Source organism: Oncorhynchus tshawytscha, linkage group LG29 (assembly GCF_018296145.1).
Source record: "Oncorhynchus tshawytscha isolate Ot180627B linkage group LG29, Otsh_v2.0, whole genome shotgun sequence".
NCBI lineage: Eukaryota > Metazoa > Chordata > Actinopteri > Salmoniformes > Salmonidae > Oncorhynchus > Oncorhynchus tshawytscha.
Window position 1 is genome coordinate 1,316,076 of NC_056457.1, and position 22,312 is coordinate 1,338,387.

Below are 22,312 nucleotides of genomic sequence, written 5' to 3' on the forward strand. Positions count from 1 at the left end.
TCAAAACACCAACTAAAATGCAAAAAATAACTATGTGCAATTACATTATACTGAAAATCTAAAGGAATTACTGTACCAGTCAAAGTTTGGACACACCTACTCATTCAAGGGTTTTTCTTTATTTTTTACTATTTTCAACATTGTAGAATAATAGCGAAGACATCAAAACTATGAAATAACACATATGGAATCATGTAATAACCAAAAAAGTGTTAAACAAATCAAGATATATGTTATATTTGAGATTCTTCAAAGTAGCCATATATTTAGATTTGTTTAACACTTCTTTAGTTAAAATTAAACATTTAAAGAAAGTTTATGAAGGTGTGAGGAGAATGCTCGGAGGAAAGGATCTTGAGCAAAGATATTAATGAAAATATATGTATTTTTTACTTTTTACCTTTTTTTCTCACCAATTTTGTGATATCCAATTGGCAGTTGCAGTCTTGTCACCTCGCTACAACTCCCATATTTACTCGGGAGAGACGAAGGTCGAGAGCCATGCGTCCTCCGAAACATGACCCTGCACAGTCGCACTGCTTCTTGACACACTGCATGCTTAACCCGGAAGCCAGCCGCACCAATGTGTCTTAGGAAACACAGTACAACTGGCAACCATGTCAGCGTGCATGCACCAGGCCCGCCACAGGAGGCGCTACAGCGTGATGGGACAAGGACATCCCAACCAGCCAAGCCCTCCCCTAACCCGGACGACGCTGAGCCAATCGTGCGTTGCCTCATGGGTCTCCTGGGTTGCGGCCGGCTGCGACACAGCCCGGAATCAATTACCAATCAGTACCTTGACCACTAGGTGTGGAAAGGACAAGTGCTTGTGAGCAAAGAAGTGAACATACCTTCACCACTCTGTTCTCGTGCATGGTGATGTAGTTGCTGGGGTTCTGGAACAGGCTCTGAGCTGCGGTCTGGTGGACCGAGGAGTCCTTGGACTTCAGTTAACGAACGAGGGGGCAACAGCCTCCCCAAACGATACCCTGTTACTGCCGCACATGCAGCAGCGGGCAACTGCCTCAGCCAGGTAACGACACAGATTATCATCAGTCTGTAATACAGAGAGAACAAGACATCAGACATCTATGGCTGCATCTCAAATGGTACCCTATTCCCTATATAGTGCATTACTTTTGACTAGGGCCTATACTATGAATACTACTCAATAGAGCTTGTTTACAGGGATCTCAGAACTATTAAGTTACTTTATGATAATATAATAGATAGTCAATTTATAATAGGACTGAATATTCCCAGTAAACACTAATTGAGAAGGATTATAGGTATTTTATGTCCTCCTTCATTGAGATGCACACACTTGCCAGTACCTCTTTGTTTTTTGATTTCAGCAAATTAACAATCAGTTCCAATCCACCGACAAAGGAGCGCACCATTTCCCCTACATCCTAAATGTCAAAAGCCTGTTATTAGCTTGGCGCTCTCAATCTGTAAAATAAAGGGAGCAGAATTGTAATGGGCAGGGAGGCAAGCCGGGGCATTTGAGCAGAGCAGAGAAAATGAAAGATACACACATGCTAAGGAAAAATAAAAAGCCTTTTCATCAGCCTTAGCAAAAATGAAAACCCCATCAGTGCCAGTCAGCCCAATCGGAGGTAATGTGAGTAGCCATGGTTCTGTCCTGCTTTCCGCTCCACGGAAAGTGCCATTGTCAATACGGATGGGCTGTGTGGTGTGCCAGTAGCTATTTCACATCAAGCACGCCAAATAGGTGAGATAGGTTCTGTTTGTTATAAAAAGCCATTTACAGAAATCAACAGAGTAATTTGGGGGGGATTTCTTGCCAAGTAATACGAGGGCCAAGGGAAACTAATACTTCTACAGCAGACCTATCTAATGTTAGCCTATCCATTTGGATGACGAGTTATTTGGACTTCCTTTTCTACCCCTCCATGTAGGTTAGGCCAACACTGTTCAGTACACTAATACTCAGAATGCCTACAGATGTTCTATCTTCATTTGATCACGCTGTTGTTGCAGAGAATTTTCCTGTGCAGCAGGAAATGCTAATTGCAGTGTATTCAAGGTATAAAAAGTCTTCTAAAGTTTGAAATTTCCACTTTAAAATGTCAGATTGGATTTATCCTATCAAAAAATGTATCAACCCATACAAAAAGGTCCATTAATTATAATCCACATAATAGTTCACATTTCCTGTTGCTGCAGGATTATTTTCCAGCTGTGAGAAACTGGTCAAATTAAGATAGCACATCTGTATCTAGTGACCTTTCCATGTAGCCTACACTGTTCAGAAGAACAAGGGACCGGAGTCAGTCACAAAGGAACGGAAGGAGTCAGTGTGTTTCCCTGACCGTTCAGGCCAAGCTAGAACCATAGACCCTGATTTGAGTTCATGGGCACCAGTAATGGGCTGATACCACAGGAGTCTCAGACACTTATGGGGCTACCGCTGCTGGTGAGCCTCTTTCAGAACCACCTCGGACGCAGCCTTCATTGAGGCTTGGCAGATCGGGATGCTTTTTAAATCATACATCAACATAATCGTCACCTAAGGGGGGAATATACAGCATCAAAGGTGCTGTAAAGTACTTAAGTAAAAATACTTTAAAGTGCTACTTAAGTCATTTTTGGGGGTATCTGTACTTTACTATTAATATTTTTGATTACTTTTACTTTTACTTCACTACATTCCTTAAGAATATTATGTATATTTTACACCATACATTTTACCTGACACCCAAAAGTACTCAATACATTTTGAATTCTTAGCAGGACAGAAAAATAGTCAAATTCACACACTTATCAACCTAACGTCACTGGTCATCCCTACTGCCTCTGATCTGGAGGACTCACTAAACTCTCATGCTTCGTTTGTAATTTATGTCTGTGTGCCCTGGCTTTCCGTAATTAAAAAAAAAAGAAAAGAAAAAGGTGCCATCTGGTTTGCTTAATATAAGGAATTTGAAATTATTTATACTTTTACTTTTGATACTTAAGTACATTTTAACAATTACATTTACTTTTCATACTTACGTATATTTGAAACTACATTTTTTCAGACTTCCTCAAGTAGAATTTTACTGAGTGACTTTTACTCATGACAGTTGGGTACTTCTTCCACCACTGAGTATCAGGGTGTCATACACAGCTACTGCCATCCTGTAATGTCTCAATTAATATGGAAATAATGAACCAAGATTATGGAAAGTGTATAATTAGAGAGGGCAGAATGATAATTGTCACAAAGCACGCTCCATCTACATTCCATCAACATTATATCTCCATCTATGACATTATTGCCTCGGTGATTAAGACCTTTAAAACCTGTTTGGGATAGGGGGCAGTATTTTCACGTCCGGATGAAAAGCGTGCCCAAAGTAAACTGCCTGTTACTCAGGCCCAGAAGCCTGTTACTCAGGCCCAGAAGGATATGCATATAATTGGTAGATTTGGATAGAAAACACTCTAAAGTTTCTAAAACCGATAAAATAATGTCGGTGAGTATTACAGAACCTATTTGGCAGGCAAAACCCATCCAGGAAATTTAAATTGGGTTTCTATGGGAACGTAGATTTCTGTGCCACTTGGTTGCAGTTCCTATTGCTTCCACTAGATGTCAACAGTCTTTAGAAATTGGTTGATGTTTTTCTTTAGAGAAATTAAGAAGTATGGCTATTCAGAATGAGGGTCGAGCCTAGTGTGCTCTTTTGTTTGGGGCGGGCGACCTGAAACTCGCTCCATTTTCATTTTAGCCACAATTGAACACAGTGTATTCCGTCTTAAACTTTATCGATTATTTACGTTTTAAAATACCTAAAGTTGTATTATATTTGGACCAATATTACAGGTAACCTATTAGATAAATGGTAGTCATGTTGGGCGAGTTGGAACTGGTGTTTTTCTGAACCAAACGCGCCAAATAAATTGACATTTTGGAGATATAACGACGGAATTAATCGAACAAAAGTACCACTTGTGATGTTTATGGGACATATTGGTGTGCCAACAGAAGAAGATCTTCTAAGGCATGAAGGCATGAATTATATTGTTATTTCTGAGTTTTGGGTCATGCCTGGTGGGTTGAATTATGATTGTCATGAGTTTGTTTGATGGGTTGCTGTCCTCAGATAATAGCATGGTTTACTTTCGCCGTAAAGCCTTTTTGAAATCTAACATGGTGGCTGGATTAACAAAACGTTAAGCTGTATTTTGGTGTATTGCACTTGTGATTGTATGAAAGTTAAATATTTCTAATAATTTACTTTGAATTTCTGCAATTTCACCGGATGTTGTCGAAACGTTCCGCTAGCGGAACCCCTAAAAGGTATACGGGTCAACGTTCACAAGACCGCATGCCAGATGGATTACTAGGACGTGTACTCTGAGCATGCGCTGACAAACTGGCAAGTGTCTTCACTGACATTTTCAACCTCTCCCTCTCTGAGTCTGTAATACCAACATGTTTCACAAGCAGACCACCATAGTCCCTGTGCCCAAGAACACTAAGGTAACCTGCCTAAATGACTACTGACCCGTAGCACTCAGATCTGTAGCCATTAAGTGCTTTGAAAGCTGGTCATGGCTCACATCAACACCATTATCCCAGAAAACCTAGACCCACTCCAATTTGCATACCGCCCCAACAGATCCACAGATGATGCAATCTCTATTGCACTCAACACTGCCCTTTCCCAACAGGATAAAAGGTGTTAATAATGCTACGTGAATTCTCATTGACGTGGCTGTAGAGGAACAGGTTGAGAGCTTCAAATTCCTTGGTGTCCACATCACCAACAAACTATCATGGTCCAAACACATCAAGACAGTCATGAAGAGGGAACAACAAAGCCTATTCCCCCTCAGGAGACTGAAAAGATTTGGCATGGGTCCTCAGATCCTCAAAAGGTTCTACAGCTGCACCATCGAGAGAATGACTGATGACTGACTGGTTGCATCATCGCCTGGTATGGCAACTGCTCGGCCTCTGACTACAAGGCACTAAGGAGGGTAGTGCGAACGGACCAGTACATCACTGGGGCAAAGCTTCCTGCCATCCAGGACCTCTATACCAGGCGGTGTCAGAGGAAGGCCTAAATAATGTAAAAGACTCCAGCTACCCTAGTCATAGACAGTTTTCTCCACTACCTCACGGCAAGTGGTACCGGACCACCGGACCACCAAGCCTTAAGAGCCCTGAACATCTAATCAAATGGCTACCCAGGCTGACTATTTGCATTTTTACGATTTTACGATGCTGCTACTCTGCTACTTTATTATCTATGCATAGTCACTTTAATAACTGTACCTACATGTACATATTACCTCAATTACCTTGACTAACCAGTGCCCCTGCACATTGACTCTGTACCGATACCCCCTGTATATAGCCTCGCTATTGTTATTTTACTGCTGCTCTTTAATGACTTGTTACTTGTATTTCTTGTTTTTTTTGTGGTATTTTTCTTAAAACTGTATTGTTGGTTAAGGGCTTGTAAGTAAACATTTCAGTGTAAAGTCTACACCTGTAATCGGTGCATGTGACAAATAACATTTGATTTAATTTGATTAATCATAACCCCCTCCCTTTGGAGGTTGTGTGGGGTTGTGCTCACTTGTAAAAGACATTTACATCTCAATGGGACTCACCTTGTTAAATAAAGGATAAATAAATCAATAGCCACACCAGTTAACCACAATCACACTAGCCTCAATGTGAGTGGCCTATTTCACAAGGGACAAATCAAATAAAATGTTATTGGTCACATACACATGGTTAGCAGATGTTAATACGAGTGTAGCAAAATGCTTGTGCTTCTAGTTCCGACCATGCAGTAATATCTAACAAGTAATCTAACAATTTCACAACTACCTTATACACACAAGTGTAAAGGAATGAATAAGAATATGTATATGTAAATATATGGATGAGTGATGGCCAAACGGCATAGGCAGGATGCAGAAGACGGTATAGAGTCTCAAGCCACCAGCTATACATATCAGATGAGTAATGTAGGGTATGTAAACATTATATAAAGTGGCATTGTTTAAAGTGACTAGTGATACATTTATTACATCCAATTTTTTATTATTAAAGTGGCTAGAGATTTGAGTGGTAGCAGTCTGATGACCTTGAGATAGAAGCTGTTTTTCAGTCTCTCTGTCCCAGCTTTGATGCACCTGTACTGACCTCGCCTTCTGGATGATAGCGGGGTGAACAGGCAGTGGCTCGTGTGGTTGTTGTCCTTGATGATCTTTTTGGCCTTCCTGTGACATTGGGTGGTGTAGGTGTCCTGGAGGGCTGGTAGTTTGCCCCCGTTGATGCGTTGTGCAGACCTCACTACCCTCTGGAAAGTCATACAGTTGCCGTACCAGGCGGTGATATAGCCCGACAGGATGCTCTCGATTGTGCATCTGTAAAAGTTTGAGTGTTTTTGGTGACAAGCCAAATTTATTTAGCCTCCTGCTGTTGCCTTCTTCACCACGCTGTCTGTGTGGGTGGACCATTTCTGTTTGTGTACGCCGAGGAACTTAAAACTTTCCACCTTCTTAACTACTGTCCCTTCAATGTGGATAGGGGGCTGCTCCCTCTGCTTTTTCCTGAAATCCACGATCATCTCCTTTGTTTTGTTGACGTTGAGTGTGAGGTTATTTTCCTGACACCACACTCCGAGGGCCCCCACCTCCTCCCTGTATGCCGTCTCGTCGTTGTTGGTAATCAAGCCTACCACTGTGTCGTCTGCAAACGTGATGATTGAGTTGGAGGCGTGCATGGCCACGCAGTCATGGTTGAACAGGGAGTACAGGAGAGGGCTGAGAACGCACCCTTGTGGGGCCCCAGTGTTGAGGATCAGCGATGTTGTTTCCTACCCTCACCACCTGGGGTGGCCCGTCAGAAGTCCAGGACCCAGTTGCACAGGGCGGTGTCAAGACCCAGGGTCTCGAGCTTAATGACGAGTTTGGAGGGTACTATGGTGTTAAATGCTGAGCTGTAGTCGATTAACAGCATTCTTACATAGGACAGGATTGCAGGCATTGAGGAGTTTTGAATGGAGCCTTCTAGCTCTGACAGACCAGGGCTCAGAGAGCTGGACAGGACATGGTGGTGTTTCTCTCTCCGCTCCCCTCAGATGTGGTGCCAGAAGACGAGCAGTGTGTGCCGGGCCAGAACCAGGGCCAGGAGCTGACCACCCCTCCGCTCCACTCTGCCCCAACAACACACAGCACAGGAAGCATTTCCTCAGGAATACTGATGATGCCACGACTCACCAGCAACAGGGGAAGCGCTTCTCAAGCCACCAGCTGTGAAAGACTAGTGAGGATCCCTTTCATGGCCTGGACAGAACCCCTGATCCCTGAAGACCGCACCATTATGAAGCTACACACGTAAGGCCCATGTAATCCTGCTGTCCCTTTCCCCAAAGATAAAATGAAATAGAATACACATTATCTGGTCAGTGTGCGTGATGTAGCCTAGACCCGAGGGAGAGGGAAGGAAGTGGCACAGCACTTCCCAAGTGGCACAGCAGAGTAGTTTGCCCTGACCCTCTCCAGCAAGCAATCAGGCTCCTACTTCCATATGCTGCTATATGGTAGGCTACTATGTCAAATAAAAAATACACCATTCACTGCAAGTTGCCCGTGTCCTGGCAAATTCATTACATGAGCAGAAGGGCAGGTTACATCCTTGATTGAGGGAACAAAGCTAATTGATTGATTCACTGCAAAGCCCCAGCTGACTGCCTGCACGCAATAATGACTGGGGCTTTACTCACAGCAGAGAGCTGGCCAGGCAAGCCAGGCAGGCCGGTAATGGGGCGTACTGTTCCTGAATCCTCTATGTGTCTAAATGTGTCTGAGGACGAGTAGAGGTATGGACTGGACTGAAGCATCCAACAGCTGCATTTACACCGTGATTCTCTCAAAATCCATTGTGGAACTGCTAACTAAAACCACATGGGGGTTTTATCTAAATAACTACTACTACACCAAGCAGTGTCGAATTCCCCTCGCTCTCCTCGACGGGCAAAACCCTGCACTGTTTAGCTCTTGTCATTGACCCTGTCTCAGAAATCAACCAAAGAGCATGTTCATGTATTCCTACAAAAATTGGCACTGTAGAGTCCAGACAAACATTGTCAAACTTTGTTAGCGTTCAAATAGTGAGTTGACCTGCGGCTGGTCCTCCTCTTCCATATGGTTGCCATATATCATTTTTGCGACACTTCTGAGCCAGAAAAATTCATTCTAGCGAGTGAAAATCTCCCTCACCTTAACTGAGACACCTGCCTGAACTGGACCCAGTGTATCTGTTTAAACAGACTGTCCGATTGACATCCTGTTTACGTTATTCATGTCGATAATCTAATAGAACAATGTTCTATTTGTATTTCTGAAAAAATATACAACAGCTCAAGGGGGGGGGGGTGACACAGTTATATTTCAGCAGTTCTATATGAATGCAATAGAATGTGGGTACGTCCCATATGGCACCCTGTTTCCTACATAGTGCACTACTGGTCAAAATAAGTGCACTATATAGGGAACAGGGTGCATGCTATACAGTCGGACCTAATGTTGTGAGGACTGTACATTAGAATATGTTCAGCAGCCTAGATTGGATATGCAGCATGGGGTCACAGGAGACACGGGCTGCCTGGCACCCTGCTCGTTGTGTAAGAAGAAACTGCTGCTGGTTGTGTGACACTGTAACTCAGAGCATGTTGAGAGAGGATTTTCAACAGAGGAATCAGAACATGCCACAGGATATTACTCCTCCAAGTCCCTGCCTGCCTGCCTGCCTGCCTGCCTGCCTGCCTGCCTGCCTGCCTGCCTGCCTGCCTGCCTGCCTGCCTGCCTGCCTGCCTGCTTGCCTGCTTGCCTGCACTGTTTCCCAGTTCACCAACAAAGATCAGAGTGTTCTGCTTTATATTAGAGGAGGGTTCATGTAAGCCTATAGTGACACAGCACTGCCCCTGCTACAACCTCCCAACACCAGATTGACTTTAAAGCTGCAATATGTAACTTCATTCTCATTGAAAGCCAGTCTAAGAAGCCGAAGATCTGTTCTATCTGTGATATTTCTATGCTTCCCGGTTTTTAAGTTTCGCTTTTGAGTCTTTTACGTTTGAGCTTGTACACCAGCTTGAAACAGCTGAAAATACAATATTTGTGGTTATGGAAAATATATTATACAGCGGTTTAGATGGTCCAATGATTCTCTACACTATACTTGCTTGTTCAGTCACATAAACTCCAAATTAGGCAAACTAGAATTTTTGCAACCATTAAATGGCGGAGAGATTTCTGCATAGTGCATCTTTAAGGACAGAGAGCCTTGAGGAGGCAGACATGATGATATAACAGGCTGAACAGTGACAGAGAGAGGGATCCAAACACGATAAACATGATAAAATATTACAACACTGATCAACTTGCAATATAACAACAACTTTTATGGCAAAGACAAATTTGTTGTTGAGTAGAATTGTCATTATAATTAAAAACAAATGTAGTGCTACTGTGAGTGAAATACATGGACAACTACCCCATGCACCACTGGCCTGGACATCTGGATTTGGGTTTTTCAAGATGGACCAAAGCAGGCGCACTTCATCCAGACGGTCAATGATCCTGTTGAGGAAGAGAAAAAGGAGAAGAGTGAGAGAAAATAGAGAGGGAGAGAGAGAGAGAGAAAGTGAGAGAGAGAAGAGAAAGAGAGCGAGAGAGAGACAAAGTCAGAAAGAGAGAGAAGAGAAAGGAAGAGGGAGAGAGAGAGAGAGAAGAGGAAGAGAAAGTAGATAGATTGATATTACAGTGGGCACAGTCAGTGTGATCTACACCATACTTTCATAGTTAAGAGGAGCATTTGAGAGCTTCTCTTTCTCAGAACTGTCTGGGCTGGTCTGTGCCATACAGTAGCAGTTTGTCCATGTCCAGGCCCTGAAAACCCATCACAGGGCAGGATCAAAGGTATCAGACACTTAGCTGAATGGGTTTTCAATCACAAACCAACCTTCACCAGTCCAATTCGGTTTCCACCACAGCTCTAAAAACCTGCTCTCTGTCTGTCTTGTAAAAGTGAATCTCCATGAGAAATCACTGACCACCTACGTGATGTTAGGCCAAAGGTTAACTGGTGTAGATTCATGTATAGTGAGTGAAGTCCATACAGATATTTATTTATAGAACCAAAACAACATTATGCTGTACGGTGGGTAGTTCAGGGGTACTTCTTTCCAAATCAAACAGAGCCAGTAGACAGGTCTCTCTATATTTCATTGCGTCTGAGTTGAAGTTTACTTAAGCATACGCCATATTTCATGCCTCGTACATGACTGTAGTTAAGGCTGTAGTCAGGGTCTGGGAACCCAAAGAATTACGCCACAGTGCGCCCGTTGTCTGGTATAAATAACATGTAACGTGTTTCCCATGTGTGCTTCCACCAACAAGGGCCGACATTGAATGCTGTCATAATTAATTAAACACTCCCTAATCACGGTATCTCCGTGACTGCAAACGAGCGAGCACTCATCAGAAGAAGTCCCCTGCGCCATCTGTCTTCCGTTTGCACATAAATCAGTCTGGGGGATCATAACATAAGATTCAAGTCTGTAGGGCCTCCTAAATCAAGCCCAACAACAAACTAAACTTCCTATCAAGTGCCAGAAAAGTACTGTCCTCAGAAGAGCAGGTATGAAACACGTTAGCATGAAGGAGACAACTGACAGTTTGGATGAGGGATGGAAACGGGGAGACCACAAAGTCTCAAGGCATTTGCACAACGTGTGCTCTTTCTTGTAAGTTACAGAAAGTAATAGGAGGGATTGTAAATGTGATATTTTCCTGTATTTGAATATTTATTTTGTCTATGATTTAATGAACCTATACAGTGCAATAGAATAAAAATAAGCGAATAAAATAATGAGTTACTTAAAGTTATTTAAATATATTATATATAGGTAGTCTTATCGATAAGTTTGTTTTGAATAGTTGTCACGCCCTGAACGTAGAGAGCTTTTTATGTCTCTATTTTGGTTTGGTCAGGGTGTGATTTGGGTGGGCATTCTATGTTCTTTATTTCTAGGTTTTGTGTTTCTTTGTTTTGGCCGGTTATGGTTCTCAATCAGGGACAGCTGTCTATCGTTGTCGCTGGTTGGGAATCATACTTAGGCAGCCTGCTTTGCCACCTTAGGTTGTGGGATGTTTTTTTTTTTTTAAAGCATTCAGAACGTGATGTTCGTTGGTCCTTTTGTTGTTTTGTTTAGTGTTCAGTTGAAATAAAGTATGAACACTTACCACGCTGCATCTTGGTCCACTTCTTCCGACGAGTGTTTCAATAGTGAGCGTTACAATAGTAACCCTTCCAACAACCAAAAATTTTTTTAAATCACGTTCTGAAAAGAACATGAAAAGAACATGAAAAAACATGCGTAAGTCAGACATGGCTTTTGGACACATATGAAGTTTCACATATGTTATTTTTTCACATAAACTCAGTCATGTGGTTTCCCAACATTTCACAGGTGATATTAGGATAGCATACCTTCCGGCAGGTAGCCTAGTGGTTAGAGCATTGGGCCAGTAACCGAAAGCTTGCTGGATCAAATCCCCAAGCTGACAAGGTAAAAATCTGTAATTCTGCCCCTGAGCAAGGCAGTTAACTCACTGTTCCCCAGGTGCCGAAGATGTCGATTAAGGAAGCCCCCCGCACCTCTCTGATTCATATTTCAGTTGAATACATTCAGTTGAACAACTGACTAGGTATCCCCCTTTCACATGTGTGCTTTGGAAACTGGCAGGATTAGAACCTGGGGCTCCCACAGGAGAAGCCAACATCTTGACCATTCAACCAACAAACACGTCCGACTCATGTCAACTACACTTTCATATGTGCATTTTCACACTGCAAATCCAATTTTCGCAACTGCAATTCATGTGAGGTGAAAGCACGCTTTTCTTCTCACATGTGAAAAGGTGGTGTTAACATGTGAACTCTAAATCAAATAAATGTGAAAATATGATTTCAACATGTGAAATTTAAGCTCAACATGTGAAAACAGCTATCTCACATGAAAAAAAGCTATTTGTGTTCATTTTTTGTAAGGGAACAACTTATTTTCCTGGCCATGTGATCCTGCACCAGGAAAACAAAGCAAAACAAAGCCAAGTTAACTGACATGGATTTTGCGCCTGAATTTGGAGCACCAGACTTTGGACCACAGACAAACAGACATCACCCTGTAGTCCAGTAAATCATTGAGACAATAGCAGGCCCTGGCCCTTAATCTGAGAACCAGCTCTGACCATATGTGGTCTGGAGCAGGAAACAATCAAATGTGAGCTATGTTAATTGCTCAAGCGAACTACTGTACACACATGTCCTCAAAATAAGTCACTGCCACAAGACATACAAAAAGCACTTGTGGAAATAATGACTTTCAACTAAATGTGAATGCAAAATGACAAGGCTTAAATATACATTCCATGTGAAAACATGGACCTGAATGAATGGGTTCTGATGTAACATTCTGCCTGGGCTGTGTGTTGAATGTCTTCGAGAAATTAGGCTAGGTAGCCTAATTGCTGAATGGCCTTATTTCTTCACAACAACGTTCTGCACTTTTTATTGCACCACTGTGGTTCTGCTTATCATAACCATATTACTTTTTCCTGACAATGGCGTTAATGGCTTGCCTAACAAAATGAATAAGTTATTTATTTGCGTCCAGTGTTAATTAAGTAAGGGTCTTGCCGTCTGTAACAGCCTTGTAAAAGCAATGAAATTCAGATGGGACTGTATACTGTACTGTTTGCAGCATTTGGGAGCATTGAAACCAAATGAGCACATACTGTAGTCTAGAAGCAGGACTGGACTGTACGTGTTCAGTGTTTGTTTTTACAGCCCTGAGGGCTTGGATGGCTGAAGGTATGCTACCCTGACCAGCCTAGCACCATGAATGACCACAGAAGTACAGTAAAACTGTGGGACGCGCCACCACAACCATATTTATCACAGCAGGGTCAATAAACAAGGCTTTTAAAAGTGTCACTCAGCTGAAAAAGAACATGAAACATGAAACCTACCTGGTAAAGATGAATGATTAAGATCATAGCCTTACATTATCATTAGGACACATGCCAAGTTGTGTCATAACACTGTCTGTCAACAACATTATTAGAACCAATTATGATGCTGAATGGCCGCTAATAACAGAGGTTATGACACATTTTGAAGAGCTTGCAATGACATTGCAGTGCATTAAAAACAAGGTGCTTACCACCACTGTTGATCATCTGAACTGGGTGGGTGATTTACACCACATAATTAAATATATGATACATCTCTATGACTTACGCCATGTTCTCTGGCTCTGTGGCGCAGGCCCCCACAGCCTTGGTGACATTGACCAGCAGAGCCTGGTTCCCGGTCAGCAGGTTGACCAGGGGCTGGATGCCTCCACATTTCCTGATGGTGGCCCTGTTGGCAGGTTTCTGGGCCTTGTACTCCTGGAACCTGAGGGAAGGCATAGCACCGGGGTCAATCAATCACTTAAGTCAACCATTCACTTTAATCTTTATATAGCCTTATATGTTATATGCTGCTTTGGACATACGTGTATGGGCTTGAAGAATAGGACAGTGATAGACATTTTAAATATTAGAGTCACATAATTCTCAATCATAATCAATATCCTGTTGATCAATGGTTCCCAAACTTTTTATAGTCCCATACCCCTTCAAACATTCAACCTCCAGCTGTGTACCCCCTCTAGCACCAGGGTCAGCACAATCTCAAATGTTGTGTTTTGCCATAATTGTAAGCCTGCCACACACGATACATACGATACATTTATTAACCTCTTTGGGCTGAGATCCCGCTAACAGGATCGATATGACAACAGCCAGTGAAAGTGCAGGGCGCCAAATTCAAAACAACAGAAATCCCATAATTAAAATTCCTCAAACATACAAGCATTTTACACCATTTTAAAGATACACTTCTTGTTAATCCCACCACAGTGTCCGATTTCAAAAAGGCTTTTACGACGAAATCAAACCAAAATAATAATTTTAGGTCAGAGCCAAGTCACAGAAAAACACAGCCATTTTTCCAGCCATAGAGAGGAGTCACAAAAAGCAGAAATATAGATCAAATTAATCACTAACCTTTGATGATCTTCATCAGTTGACACTCATAGGACTTCATGTTACACAATACATGTATGTTTTGTTCGATAAAGTTCATATTTATGTAAAAAAATCTCAGTTTACATTGGCGCGTTACGTTCAGTAGTTCCAAAACATCCGGTGATTTTGCAGATCAATTTACAGAAATACTCATAATAAACATTGATAAAAGGTACAACTATTTTGCACGGAATTATAGATACACTTCTCCTTAATGCAACCGCTGTGTCAGATTTCAAAAAAGCTTTACCGAAAAAGCACACCATGCTATAATCTGAGTACAGCGCTCCGAGACCAAAACAACCCAAACATATATCCGCCATGTTGTGTAGTCAACAGAAGTCAGAAATAGCATTATGAATATTCACTTACCTTTGATGATCTTCATCAGAATGCACTCCCAGGAATTCCAGTTCCACAATAAATGTTTGTTTTGTTTCGATAATGTCCATCATTTATGTCTAAAATACCTCCTTTTTGTTTGCGCGTTTAGCCCAGTATTCCAAATTCATGACGTGCGATCACTAGGTGCAGACGAAAAGTCCAAAAGTTCCGTTACTGTCCGTAGAAACATGTCAAACGATGTATAGAATCAATCTTTAGGATGTTGTTAACATAAATCTTCAATAATATTCCAACCGGAGAATTCCTTTGTCTTCAGAAATGCAGTGGGATTCAAGCTAACTCTCACGTGAATGCTCGTGGCCAGCTCGTGGCTCTCTGGCTGACCTCTGACTCATTCCCCTCTCATTCGCCCCCACTTCACAGTAGAAGCATCAAACAAGGTTCTAAAGACTGTTGACACCTAGTGGAAGCCTTAGGAAGTGCAATTTGACCCCATAGACACTGTGCATTCAATAGGGAATGAGTTGAAAAACTACAAACCTCAGATTTCCCACCCCCTGGTTGGATTTTTTTCTCAGGTTTTTGCCTGCCAAATGAGTTCTGTTATACTCACAGACATCATTCAAACAGTTTTAGAAACTTTAGAGTGTTTTCTATCCAAATAATACTATGCATATATTAGCAACTGGGCCTGAGTAGCAGACAGTTTACTCTGGGCACCTTATTCATCCAAGCTACTCAATACTGCCCCCAGCCATAACAAGTTTGTAAACATAAGAATGAGTGTGAGTTTTTGTCACAACCCAGCTTGTGGGAAATGACAATGAGCTTTTATAGGACCAGGGCACAAATAATAATAATCAATAATATTGCTCTTTTTTTAACCATCTTACATATAAAACCTTATTTGTTCATCAAAAATGAATTAAAATGAATAACTCGCCACAGGTTAATGAGAAGAGTGTGCTTGAAAGGATGCACATAACGTTGCAATGTTGGATTGTATTGGAGAGAGTCTCAGTCTTAAATAATTTTCCACACACAGTCTGTGCCTGTATTTAGTTTTCATGCTAGTGAGGGCAGAGAATCCACTCTCACATAGGTACGTGGTTACAAAGGGCATCAGTGTCTTAACAGCACGATTTGCCAAGGCAGGATACTCTGAGTGTAGCCCAATCCAGAAATCTGTCAGTGGCTTCTGATTAAATAAAATTTTCACAGAACCGCTTGTTGCAATTTTGATGAGGCTCGTTTGTTCAGATATCGGTAAGTGGACTGGAGGCAGTGCATGAAGGGATAACAAATCCAGTTGTTTGTGTCATCAATTTTGGGAAAGTACCTGCGTAATTGCGCACCCGACTCACTCAGGTGCTTCACTATATCACATTTAACATTGTCCATAAGCTTGAGTTTGCACACAAAAAAATCAAACAATGATGGAAAGACCTGTGTGTTGTCCTTGTTAATGCAGACAGAGAAGAGTTCCAACTTCTTAAACAATTTTGTCCCGCACATTGAAAATAGTTGCAGAGAGTCCCTGTAATCCTAGATTCAGATCATTCAGGTGAGAAAAAGCATCACCCAGATGCAAGCAGTCAGACAAGTGAAAATTATGGTCTGTAAAGAAAACTTTAAGCTCGTCTCTCAATTTAACAAAAACGTGTCAATACTTTCCCCCTTGATAACCAGCGCACTTCTGTATGTTGTAAAAGCTCTACATGGTTGCTGCCCATATCATTGCATAGTGCAGAAAATACACGAGAGTTCAGGGGCCTTGCTTTAACAAAGTTAACCATTTTCACTGTAGTGTACAAAACGTCTTTCATTCCCTTGGCAGCAAGAGCCTCTTGGTGGATGCTGTAGTGTACACAAGTGGCGTTGGGAGCAACCGCTTGCACTCGCGTTACCACTCCACTATGTCTCCCTGTCATAGCTTTTGCGCCATCAGTACAGATACCAATATGAGCAGCAGCTACGTTTGGCTACATACAGACCGTTAGTGGAATTCCCACAAGAGAGTAACGGTTAATGTGAATGGATGTCAATTATTTGATTAGGCTACCTGTATTTGACATTGTGTTATTATTTCGCTGAATACTAGATGGTTTAATTTTATTTTTGGCAGTGAAACGAGGCTACTCAGACGAGGATAAAACCTCACACAAATGTTTAGCCATGTTGGATTTTTATAAAAAAATGTTTTTTATGTGAATCACATTCAAATTTGGAGTACCCCCGACAGCATTGCACACTACTGTAGAAAGTGTCCAAGGTCATTTGGTTTTGGTCACAATCCACCAAAATATATTCTGTGCAAGTAAAACAGTAATGAACAGAACCATGGTGTTGAGGGTGTGCATAAGTTGTGTTCCATTTCCTGCCAAAGCTAACTTTGACTGATTTAACATAGAAAAACAATGTTATTCCTATGGCCACCACTGAAGTGTTATCTGCAGGTCACTCATACAGTAGAATTACCTTGTAATTGCACACATAACTCTTGATAAATGGATTGCGAGTCATGTCTATTTTTGTTAAACCGATCCCAGCTTGCGTAATTACGATGGCAAAAGGAACATAACACAAAGCTTCCTGAATCAGCCCCTCATACAAACAGAGGGCTCCACACAAGTGGAAGCATTATTAAAGCTTGTCAAAAGACACAGGAACCACAGAGAGGCTTCTGTGTAGCAGCTTTATGATTGATTGTTTTGCTCCATCTCTTTTTGTAAAGAGATCTGTTACAGTAACACATTCATTCAAATTCGTGGTGCAAAGAACTTGAATGCTGCCTGCCTGCCCTTTTATACCACAGCCAGTTAGTTTTTAAGAAGTAATTTCAAGGACCACGGGAAAGGAAGAGACCCTCCAAGACGCTCAATGGGGATCATAAAGGGAATGGGAGACTTTCAGATGGATACATTCTAATGCTTAATGTAGAACAGAAAATTGTACTCACTTCAAAATGAAGGCCTGAATAGGCCTTGGGCTCCGGTGAGCAATTTTCTGTAGATAGAAATGTGAGGCAAGAAAGAAGTATCATTACGATACATAATTATGGTCTGTTCATCATAGACTCTGGAACAGAGGTAAGAGAAGGAGGACTGGATGGATAGTCAGTAATTGTATCTGAACCACACAATCTTGACCTCAAACATTATTGTGTTGGCAAATACAAATGAGTTTTGGCAAGGAGCACTTTCCATTGCAAAGTTATTCCCTCACTCTTTTGTTACAGAGCTTAGTTTTACAAAGCGTTTGTGTGTGTCCATAACACCAAAGTATATATAGTTCGAAGTGGACACATATCAATGCACCTATAAACCTGCTTTTAAATCTGCACGAAACAACGGTCCAAAACATTCCTAGTGCGAGACGGAAAGATTGAAAGGACTTTTTTATGAAGGCATTTCATGCACATAGGCTATAGGTCTAGTCTCCCTCCATATTGCAGGCCTTATGAAAATGTTAATCTCTGGACATCTAGACGATGTAAAGCTTTAAAACAAACACACTTAAGTTATGAAGGTAATTATATTTTTAACCGTCAATCATCTCTCCTTTTGATGCATCATTAATCAGGCAAATAGCTAACAGATGTTGCTTCTTCTGGATTTCTGGTCTCCCTACCCACATCTCAGGCCCACTTCCAAAATGGCACCTTATTCCTTATTTAGTCCATTATTTTTGACCAGAGCACTATGGGCCCTGGTCAAAAGTAGTGCACTACATAGGGAATATGGTGTCATTTGGGAGGTAACCTTTAGGGCCCTCCTGTACCATACAGCCAGGCCATGTTAAAGATAACTCACAAAAAAGCCAGCTGTTTGCTATTGGCCACAAGGGCTTGTTTAAGTTGTTCATGTACTACTTGTGAATACAAAAAAAGGTCAACCATATTCCAAAACGATTTTTGCCTCAAAACAACACTCGGCCCATGATTGCTTCTGAAATGAACACATGCCCTGAACAACTCTCCCTGAAACTCTCTATTACCGTTTGCAGCCTTTCTTGCTTGACAGTAATGGCTTGGTCATTTTATTCCAAGCCTGCGTCTGAACCTTGACATTTTTATATGTTATTCAAATAATCCTGAGAGAGTAAAAAAAAAACCTCAGATCCACTCGCAGATGTAAGTGTGTATTAAAACACTCAGTGCTATACTCTGCATCACGCTGGTTTCCTCTCTTCCCTGCCTGCCTGGACAACCCACGGCCACATTTCTACCTTTGTTCACACCCAACCCCTTGAGCCGTCCCAAAAACTAAACTAAACACAAACGCTACACAGGAAAGTAACTGTTAAATCTCTCACTCTCACTGACTGGATTCCTTAGCTATTTATCACATCCCCACTTAATGAGTGTGAGGGCACCCTTCTGAGGGGTTTGATGTTTGCTAATGAAGTGCCACCCAATTGTGGTTTTGTATGCGATTATTGGTATCATTCTAATCATTGCTATTATTATTATTATGGCCCTTTTTGCATAGCAACAGTGTTATGAGTAATTACGCTGCGGCAAGCAGCCTGTAATGGGAGCAAGTGCACGGAGGTGCCACATTACTCATTGCCAGTGCAGTTAACTTGTTTTATCGTCTTGCCAGGCTGGACTCTGAAGGGCTCCCAATCTCTGCCATTTTTTTAATGCAGCAGAACTGGACTGAATATGAAGGCTTGTTTAGTAGCCAAAGGACTGAAAGGCAGTCTGAAAGGTTCACTTTGTTCCCTGAAAACCCATACTGTATAAATTCTTTAGTCTTTACAGCTAAATATGTTGCCAGCCAACACTCCTCTTTCTATGCAAACAGAACATAGACTTTTGTTTATGACAACAACCACTGGTCCAGTTGTCCATCATGAACTTGGCACCAGAGATAGTCATCTGCACATGCTCTTTCCATGACACAGACTGACCAGGTGAATCCAGGTGAAAGCTATGATCCCTTATAGATGTCCCCTGTTGAATACACTTCAATCAGTGTAGATGAAGGGGAGGAGACAGGTTATAATGAAGGATTTTTAAGTCTTGAGGCAATTGAGACGTGGATTGTGTATGTGTGCCATTCTGAGGGTGAATGGGCAAGACAACATTTTTAAGTGCCTTTGAACGGGGCATGTGCCAGGCACACTGGTTAGTGTGTGTCAAGAACTGCAATGCTGTTAGGTTTTTCATGCTCAACAGTTTCCTGTGTGTATCAAGAATGATCCACCACCCAAAATACATCCAGACAATTTGACACAACTGTGTGAAGCATTGGAGTCAACATGGGCCTGCAACCCTGTGAGCGCTTTCGACGGCTTGTAGAGTCCATGCTGCGACGAATTGAGGCTGTTCTGATGGCAAAAGGGGGAGCAACTCAATATTAAGAAGCAGTTCCTAATGTTTTGTACACTCAGTGTATAGCCACCAGTTTAAAAGAGAGGGTTATTGGCATACTTCTGTAATGGGATCGTTGTTTAATTGAATGTGGCAACAGGCACCTGCTTCCAGTTGGGAAGACTTAACTTAGACTCTAAAATGTAGGATATCATTCTGTCAGTTATGAAATATGAGTTAGAGAGAGATCGGTGTGAGTGCTACTGGGCCCTCTGCAATTTTAAATCCTTACAGGGTTTTTGAGTCAAAGGCTAGACATTTCCACATATCTTAATTCATCACATATTTTTTTTAAACACTTTTTAAATATATAAGAAGACAGCCTTATCAGTTTGTCGGCATCGTTTCTGAAAATAAGCCTTGAATTTATTAAGAGGTTACCGTGGTATAAATGAATGCATATGGCTTGTATTGTATGTCCCCCGAGTAGCCCAGAGTAAGAAAATAAATACAGCTAAATCAATTTCTTTTTTAGCAACCGTCAACAGCTGTCAGGGCACGATTTCTGTCCGTTATTTATTTTTAGGGGAAATGACTAACATTAAAAAAATTCAAACACAAAATAAAGCTAGCCAGGAAAGATTCCAGAAAGTGTCACTGTTGAAGAGAACTAAATGACAACTAAGTAGGCATTCGTAACATGACAAATGTTTTAAGATTCTGTCAGCTTACATTATGAAGTAGTACTTTTTTAAGGCAGCTTTCTCTCAGTCTGCTTGGCCATACTCAATACTAATTGGAGGAGAGCTGCTTCAGACTAACACATTATTGGGTGTCTATAAAATCAAGACTTTACTTAATCTTTCGTTAACAGTAAAAAAGAGCACATTCCTCCTGCAAACATTCATGTAAAAGATCAGAGATAATAGAATCTGTGGGAGAACTACATTTTGCCCAAATAATCACTTTGACCAGACGTAAAGGATGAGATGTGACAACATTTGGGAGTGAAACATGTGAGACAGCAATATGAACAAATGAGAGGTCCTGCAATAACACCACACGTGATTGCAGCCCTTCGACCCTCATCCCAACTGCTGTCGGCTTTCCACTGGAACGTAATGTAGACCCATCTGCCCAAACTATCTACTTGAATCTCTAAAACACGGAAAACACTTGTTCACTACGCTAGCAAACATATTTTCAAAGTATTCCAAGCACCTATGGCTACCCATTCAATAAATGCTGAGTCAAATATCTCTGTACTTCTGCATGGGGGGGGTTGTCAAAGTCAGGGCTAGACCCCACTACAGTAAATAATATTTAATAAATGGGATCACAACCAGCAAACACACAGTTTAACTTTGGTGCTGGTTAGGCTCAAGTCTGAGTGGGGCTGGAGTGATAATGAAGATAAATAATAAGGGGGCGTAACATTACTTAGCCACGTTCTCCATGCTGATGGAGCACTTCCAGATGGCCCCTGTGGTGGCGGCCAGGAGCTGCTTGTTGTCTGCCTGGCTCAGCAGAGTCACCAGGGACTGCAGGCCCTCGTACTGACGTACCAGGTCACGGGTATGCTTGTCTTCCGCACACTAACAGAGACAGGGAAAGACAGGTAAAATATACAGCTTTTTGGGGCTATTAGTACACATCTCAAAACGATGATGGACCTATTTTTGGAAGTTCTTTGCCCTAATGCTTATGCATTGTTCACATTCCCAGCATCAATGTACATTTTTGCTTGTTAATGGGTTCCTTTTCAATGAGAATAGGTATGGACCTAAGACAGGAATTTAACTGGGGGGGGGTGAGGCATAGGACCTGAGGCATAGGTTTTTCACAAAGTCCTCGATCATGCCCTCAGTATGGATGGCAATTCTGTAACGTAAATTACGTAAATTAAAGTGTAGGGAATCAGAGACAGTGTTTTGGGTTCCAATGATGAATCACACAGTGGTTCTCTTCAGGGTGGCACTCCATGCCTTAATCTGCTGAACATGCTTCCCACACCATGGGTGCACCCGAAATGGCACCCTATTCCCTATGTAGTGCACTTCTGTTGACCAGAGCCTCACAGTGAGCCCCTCACCTCTGAGGCACACTCCGGCAGGGTTCCCACCACAGGGATTAGTGTGTTCTCATGGGGAGACTTGAGCAGGCAGGCCAGATGAGGGATTCCCCCAGCCTTTGCGGATGGCCTCCTTGTTTCTGGTGCTCTTTCAGCGAGCCACTTCCACGCCTCTCTCCTGCTCCTTTGTCAGGGCCACCGAGTCAGGCATGCAGTCTAGTAACTCCACCTGGGAACACGTACACAGACTCAGACACACACACACACACACACACGCACACACACGCACACACACGCACGCACGTGTAACGGATGTGAAACGGCTAGCTTAGTTAGCGGTGCGCGCTAAATAGCGTTTCAATCAGTGACGTCACTTGCTCTGAGACCTTGAAGTAGTAGTTCCC

At 42.0% G+C, this 22,312-nt stretch overlaps 1 pseudogene; it reads right to left on the bottom strand.

Moving 5' to 3' along the window:
• The window catches only part of LOC112227597, a 52,125-nt pseudogene continuing 29,813 nt past the window's right edge, over positions 1-22,312 (bottom strand).